This window comes from Dromiciops gliroides, chromosome 4 (assembly GCF_019393635.1).
Source record: "Dromiciops gliroides isolate mDroGli1 chromosome 4, mDroGli1.pri, whole genome shotgun sequence".
NCBI classification, from domain to species: domain Eukaryota; kingdom Metazoa; phylum Chordata; class Mammalia; order Microbiotheria; family Microbiotheriidae; genus Dromiciops; species Dromiciops gliroides.
In genome coordinates this window covers 226,734,786-226,742,954 of record NC_057864.1, presented here as the reverse complement: position 1 = coordinate 226,742,954, position 8,169 = coordinate 226,734,786, and positions in this window count along the sequence as shown.

Sequence of the window (8,169 nt, the reverse complement as noted above, 5' to 3'; positions counted from 1 at the left end):
GATTCATATGTAGTGTTTCATTTGATGTTAAAACAATAATAGTCCTGAGAAGAAAACCATCTTTAAAATTTATCTTACGGGTCAGAAAACCTAGTATACTGAGATGGCTTGCTAACATACATATAGTGAGTTAATGGAAGAACCAAGACTGGAATCCAGACCTTTAGATTTTTAGTATAGTGCATTTCCTAGCAGACCATGCAACTTCTTTAAAGGCATGGAAGAGTAGTGGTAGGAAGGCACTTAGAGATCATTTAGATCAGGCTTCTTAACCTAGGGTGCATGGAGAAATTTCAGGGGATCTGTGACATTGGACAGGAAGAAATATGTCTTTGTTTCAATATAATTGGCTTCTTTTGTAATGCTTTGCATTTTATTTTATACATTTAAGAACATCCTAAAAAGGGCTTAACTATAGGCTTAACCAGTCAGTAAACATTTGTGCTAGGCACTGTGCTAAGCCCTAGCAACACAAAGAAAGGCCCTGCCCTCAAGGAGATGACAGTTAAATGAGAGAAAACAATACATGGAAAGAAACTCAAAGAGGAAGGGATAGGGGAGAGGAAAAGTAGCCAGCATAGGAACATGATAAAGTCGGGCAGCCAGGTGGGAATTGATGAGTTGGCTTCCCTAGATCTCCTCCTTAAACTGAGAATCTGGGAGGGATCTCTGATGTTTATCCTTCAACCTCTCCAATCAGAGGGGCCAAAGGGTCAGAGGGGGACTGAGGATGTGTAAGTTTCAGAGTTGATATGATCTTTCAGGAAGATGAGTTTCTAGAAACAACGACAAGTCCAAGTGAGCAGCCAGGTGGGAAATGATAAAAAAAAAAAAAAAGGGCCTTTCAATTTCACCTTTGGAATTTTTTAAACATTCTCCTTCCTTTCTTCTAATACTGCCACCATCTGGAACAGGTCCTCATCTCTTCACACCTGAACCCCTTGAAATAGTCTGTTTGTTGGTCTGCCGACCACAAGTCTCTTCCCATTCCTATCTATCCTCCATTTAGTTGCCAAAGTGATTTTCCTAATGCCCAGGCCACCTTCCTTATCAACAAACCCCAGGGGTTCCCTATGACTTCCAGAATCAAATACAGAATATGCTGGCATTTAAGGCCCTTCATAACCTCTCTCCCCAACCCCCCATACGTTTCTAGTCTTCTCATACGTTTTGCAACCCAAATACTCTTTGATTCAGTAACACTGGCAACTTTTCCATTCCCCAAACAAAATACTCAATCTCTCAGCTCTGGGATTTTTCTCAGACTGTCTCCTGTGTCTGAAATATTTTCTTTTCATCTTTGACTCCTGGCTTCCCTAAAGTCTCAGCTAAAATCTTATTTTCTACAAGAAGCCTTTCCCAATCCCTCTTTTTTTTTTTTTTTTTTTAGTGAGGCAATTGGGGTTAAGTGACTTGCCCAGGGTCACACAGCTAGTAAGTGTTAAGTGTCTGAGGCCAGATTTGAACTCAGGTACTCCTGACTCCAGGGCTGGTGCTCTATCCACTGCGCCATCTAGCTGCCCCCCCCAATCCCTCTTAATGTTAATGCCTTTGCTTTGTTAATTATTTCCTATTTACATTGTATATAGCTTGTTTGTGCATATGTGTTTGCATGTTATCTCCCTCATTAGATTATCTTTTGCCTTTCTTTGTATCCCAGTGCTTAGTACAGTGCCTAGCACATAGCAGATACCTAATAAATTATTATTATTGACTATGAGATATGTTGCATTTTCTTCTATTTTTTCAGTCTTTTGATTTAAAAAAATATTTCTTGTGGTCTCATGGAGTTATTCATTGTATTTGGTCAATTTAAATTGGGAGGGGGTGTGGGTTCCTTGGATAAGGTATCTTTCTTGGTACCTCTTGTTTCCAGGTATTAATTTTATTTACTGATCTTTTACTCATAATTCTCATTTCTTAAAATTTTTTTTATCCTTCAGCATTCTCACTTGTTTTTAAAAATGATTTTTGATTCATATTTAAAAAGTATTATTTTATATCTTCTAGGATTTCTGGCTGGACTTGTGCCTCTCTTTTGAAGCTTTGCTTTTAGATGTTTTGGATTGCTTCTTTTCTTCTGGCCTTGTGTCTAATAGCGTTTTATGGTAGGATTCATTTTTTGTTTGTTCATTATTCCAGTTGACTTCCTGACTTTTGACTTTATGTAACGAGCAAGATTTTCTCACTTTTGGGGAGAATTCTGGATTAGATATTTTCCTTCTGTTGCTTTCTTGGGGCACTGAGTATTTTAGTAAGTCAGGGACAGTTTGGGCTGGGAGTCTATTTTCAGTGGTTCCAAAATAGTATGAGATGGTACCACAGAGTTGTTTTAATTTACATTTCTCTAATCAATAATGATTTAGAGCATTTTTTCCCCATATGATTATAGATAACTTTGATTTCTTCTCCTGAAAACTGTCTGTTCATATCAGTGGGAAAATATGGGTCCCCCTCAAAAGCTGATTGAAGTTGTCTGAGGAACAATTAATGTCTGGGAGGTGAATTTCAGCTGGGAGAAGGGTGTTTACTAATGGCTCCCCCCCCCCCTCCCCAGCAATCAGCATCACATGATGGGAGAGACTCAGGGCTGGTCATGTGGGGGAGGAGCTTAGAGGGCTGCCCTTTTAACTATACCGAATTCTGATTGGCTAGCATTTGGCACCAGTGTCTTGGCACGCAGATTGTGGCTGGGGAAGAAGGGAGAGGCCATCTGGTTGAGATAAAAGGGCTCCTCCATTTCCATAAGGGAGCTGGCCCATTCAGGAGCAAATGAATAAACAAAGACTTCTCCAACACTGAGTCTCAGAAATTTTTAAATGGGGTTTCTCACAATATCCTTTGATTAATTATGAATTGGAGAATGGCATGTATTCTTATAAATTTTGTGTGTGTGTGTGTGAGGCAATTGGGGTTAAGTGACTTGCCCAGGGTCACACAGCTAGTAAATGTTAAGTGTCTGAGGCTGGATTTGAACTCAGGTCCTCCTGAATCCAGGGCCAGTGCTTTATCTACTGCTCCACCTAGCTGCCCCAGTTCTTATAAATTTGACTCAGTTTTCTATATATTTGAGAAATGAGGGCTTTATCAGAGAAACTTACTATAAAAATATTCTCCCCAGTTTCCTTCTTTCCTTCTAATCTTGTTGCATTGGTTTTGTTTGTTCAACCCCTTTTTAATTTCATGTAATCAAAATTGTCCATTTTATGTCCCATAATGCTCTCTATCTCTTATTTGGTCATAATTTTTTTTCTTATCCAAAATTTTTATTTTGTTTGGTGGACCCTTTTATGTCTAAGTAGAGCAAATGCCTTGCCAGAACTTTTGTTTATAAGAACTGGGTTGTATGAAAGAATCATTCATCCTTCCTGTGTCCTTCACTTGATTAAGATAAAAGATTTAAAAAATTTCCATGAAGTATTTGTTATTCCTAATGGGATTCTTGTATTAGAAAGCCTTCTGATGCACTTTGTCAATTGTGAACTTTCTACATGAGTGAAAGGTAATTCAGACCATTGTGAGTGGTTAAGTACCCTTAAGTGATTTAATTGACTTATTTGTTGGCAGTGGGATTTCTAACTGTGGGGTACATCCATAACTGTCAAGACAGATTTTTCAGCACCAAGGGCATCAGTTTATAAAACTAGGGTCTCCAAAAGCTAAAAAAAGAACAAGTTAGGAAAAATCATTCACTTCTACTTTGAGGTACAATGACTCTATTAGCAAAAGAAGGCATCTACTATGCTGATGCTTTGGAGATCTCTGAATTATTTTAGTGTTTGGATACTGGAGCAGAACAACATGGTTTCTTCCACTGATGCCAACAATCAATAAGACCAAATTGTTGTATGGACTGGAGTCAAACTAATTTAGAAGAAAAAATAATTGTAAATAAAGGAAATATTAAAAAAAAATTATTGACATTTGTGAGGGAAAAATCCATCCTCTTCTCAATAATTCTCAGGAACTCAGCAGCGAGGTGACAAAGGCCTTATTTTCTTCTCATGAGAAGGAGGCACACTAGTGTGCAGCTAGTGGGTGCCCAAAAAAGGCAGCTCGCAGGCCCTGTTTCATACCTTAGTCCCTAACTCAAATGGACATTCCCCTTTTTCATCACTGGTCGGGGTTACAATCTACGTGCAAAAACTAGCTAATCGGAATGCAGTATTCCCACCCCTCTTCCTTGTATGGGCATAACTCAGGAGTAGACCTTATACTTCCTTATATGGACAGAACTCTGGAGAGGTCCTAATTGAGACCAGGGCTCCTTGAACCATGTGACCTTGCTAACCTGAGGGGGAGGAGGGTATCTGAGACCTTTGTCCTACAAACTGGTCAGGGGAGTATGACTGACTTGTTATATACACATTGAGAGGAGACAACTACCCATTTCTCACAACATTGAAGGGGAAAAACTCAGCATATAAAGTTGTAAGCTATTGTTTATAACTTAAGAATTAAGACACACATACATATATATTGTTATGAGGGAAATTGATGGGGGTTTGGGGTAGGGGTTCTTAGGAATTCCTCTTAAAGAATTATACCCTCTTGCACACAAATCCAGTTAGAGTAAAATAATAGTTTATTTAGGTGATAGGGAAAGGGAACCAAGAGAGAAGTCATTGAACTTCTTCTCATGGGGAGAAGGCATGGCACAGAGGCAGGGCTCTCCAAGATACCTTTGTCCACAAGCAGGAGACAGGCAGATCCTTTTATAGAGGGCCATGGGGTGATCATCTGACTGTGGGAAGTTCCCTTATTGGGGGAGGATCATCCCCCATTGGTGGTGGCTGGAGGAAGTTGGGTGAGGGGCAGCCCTGTATCTCTCAAGCCATCTCTCTCTCCCTCATGTCACAAAGGCAGCACCCATACCTAATCTTATCTCCTGAGGGGTGGGGGAGACTGGAATGGAGGGTGATGGTCCTGGAGCTAACTCAGTCCAGATCTGGTGCCACTTAGCACTTTAGGTGTGTCTGTCCTTTGGTTTAGTTTCTAGGAGAAGGTTCCTTGATTTCCCCCAGAAAACGTGTGTGTGTGTGTGTGTGTGTGTGTGTGTGTGTGTGTGTGTGTGTGTGTGTGTGTGTATACCTAAAAAAAAAACTTACGGAATTATAACAGATGCATGGAGCATGATTGGTTTTATACTTTGTGGTGGCCTGAACAAAGCACATATATTTGTTGCCTATTTCAAGTCACCAGTGTTTGAGATTTGGATATCTTTGCACAAATCAGGAATTTACAATGGAAAATAATCCTGATTGACTGATGAGCCATCAAAGATGGCATTCAGTATGTATGCCAAAGGAGCTATTATTGCTCTGTAACTCTCTCTTCCTTTCCAGATTCAAAGTATGTGGACTGGTTTAAACTGTGTCCTAAGAATTGAGTAGTAGTGACTGTCCTATCTTTCATGAGCACATGACTACTTCTTTTGTGTTTACTCTTTACAGATCATAAACAAATTAATGTCCAATGGTAGATATGTGTAGACAGCAAACTTTTGACTTCCTGAACATCAGGGAGGTCTGTAAATGAAGTGAATTTGGTGTCTTTGGAGTAACCAGTGGTTGACAGAGAGGAAATATCAAAATGGTGGCAATTGAAAAGAGCATTGGCCCAATTTGGAAGTTTCACCAGAATACTTGTACCAGGATATTTTGGGACTTTATAAAACTGAGGTAAAATGGCTAATTAGCAGCCTTTTGAATTATTTTGTTTATAATGATGCGTAACTGCTAGCCATCCAGCAGATTGTAACTGTAGTTATAAGCTTAGTTACTGAACCCCGTTTAAATTGTCCTGTTAATGTGTGCTTTGAGCCTGAATTTAGCATTTCTTTCTGTACCTGCCCCAGATTTGATTGGCTTTTGCTCCTCATTCTTTTGGGAAGAAGTCGTAGACTTAAGCCATAAGTAAATTATCCCTAGGGTCACTAGGTTGGAAGTGAGGCAACAAGTATAAGAGCAAGGCCCTAACTCTCATAATTAGAGATCAGGTTTCAGGGGTGAACCTGATTTAGCCTGAATTTTGGAATGAAATTAAACATGTGTAGATCATTCAACAGTTAACAAAAATGGGTTTACTCAGCCATACCTAGAAATTATATTCAACCACTATACTGTAGCACTTAGCCTGAGTAGATATACATTCCCCCTTCCCCTTCACACCCTTACCTCTATATAAATTATGTGTCTGGTCAGCAGGCTAAATTGTGATAATTGGTGTGGTCTTTGCAGGTCTACCAAATCCAAGGAGCCTCAACATGTGGGCAGGTCTTTTTATGCCTTGAGGTGATCAGGAAGCCATGGTTTTTAGGGAGGCAATCAGGGTTAAGTAACTTATCCAGGGTATGTGTGTGAGGTTGGATTTGAATTTAGGTACAAGATGATGGGGGCGGGGTTGGGGGGGGGCGGGAGGTGGGGTGTTCTTTGCATAGTGCTACCTAAGTAAGTTGCTCCAGGGAGCCCTGGTAATGAAGCTAGAGACTACCAGAAATCTTTTTGTCAAGATTAGCACAACCTGGGCAGCTAGGTGGTACAGTGGATAAAGCACCCGCCCTGGATTTAGGAGGACCTGAGTTCAAATCCGGCCTCAGACACTTGACACTTGCTGGCTGTGTGACCCTGGGCAAGTCACTTAACCCCCATTGCCCCACCAAAAAAAAAGATTAGCACAACCTGAGCCTTAGTCTCCTGGTCCAATCAATCCCAAAGTCAGCTTTATGACCTTTCAGTGCAAAACTAGTTTAACTTGTTTATGCAGGGGGAACCTACTAGACAGTGGCCCTATCAGGCTGTCCCACGACTAAACCTAGTCCATAAACTGCTATGGCTGGGTAAAGAACAGTGCCTCAGCCCTCTGGTTGAGCTTTAGCTTGGTTTCTGAAAGCTAGAGAAGAATAAAATAGAACTGGAAGATTGATTTGATTTCTTTTAGCTTTAATAGCAGTCAATTGCTTGGCTCAGAGGCTCATAAAACTGGTTTCTTAGTGGTCATTTAGTCCAACTACCTTACTTTTGGGATGAGCAAACAAAGGCACAGGGAGGGACAGTGAATTAATCACCCAAGACCACAGGACTTTCAGGTCCTTCAAATCCAATATTCTTTTCACTACATCAAATTGATCTTATCAGATAGGTGCCTGAATGCACCATGGACAATAGTTAGGCCCTCAAAAGGCAAGAGGTAAGCAAACATAGCATGCTGCTCCCTTAATAAGATCCTACATGGAAAGATATTCTATAAAATATCATAAATTATATGCAATACATTTCTATGATGGTTTATTAAATATCTTTATATGCAATGCATCAAATGTACAAATTACCACCATGATACCTATTTACCTTCAAGGAGGTGGAATTGGTGCCACAAAGATGTGGTTTTGACAATTTACCGGTAAGATTGAAAAAGGAGGGGCAGCTAGGTGGCACAGTGGATAGAGCACCGGCCCTGGATTCAGGAGGACCTGAGTTCAAATTTGGCCTCAGACATGTGACACTTACTAGCTGTGTGACCGTGGGCAAGTCACTTAACCCTCATTGCCTCCCCCATGCCTCCAAAAAGAAAAAAAAAAGGAAGGGAAATTAAGTTGTGATTTAGGTAAATTCAAGAATCTGGTTGGCCTTAGCCAAATCCGATCCAATTGGAAATAATTAAAAATTTGACTACAATAAAGTAGACTACATGAAACATCATTAAGCTTGAAGGCTTGAAGCCTTAATTCCCTTCTTGAACACCTAAGAGGAAATGATGCAATAACACTATCTAGATGCACACATTTAATTTGCATGTCTTCATTGTTTCATTTTAATAAGCTCAGTGTATTAAGAAGCCATGAAAACAAGACAGGTAGTGAAATAGCCCAAAAAAGACCTTTTGTGGAATGGATCCAAGAAATACAGTTTAATATTAAAAAGCAACAGTTTGTTAATGATGAAAGTTGATTTAGGCTCCTATTTCATGAAACATGTTTATCAAATATCTCCTCTTAACTCACAATTTAGATTATAGTATGGTATGGTATTTCTGGTGACATCCTAGGATACCTAATATTGCTTTGCTGGAGATAAATGTAATGGTCCCTATAAAAATCAGTGAGGATCTGGAGAGAAATAGAGAGTGAATTTTCATTTTATGCTTTGTCTCCTATTATGAAATTGGGGT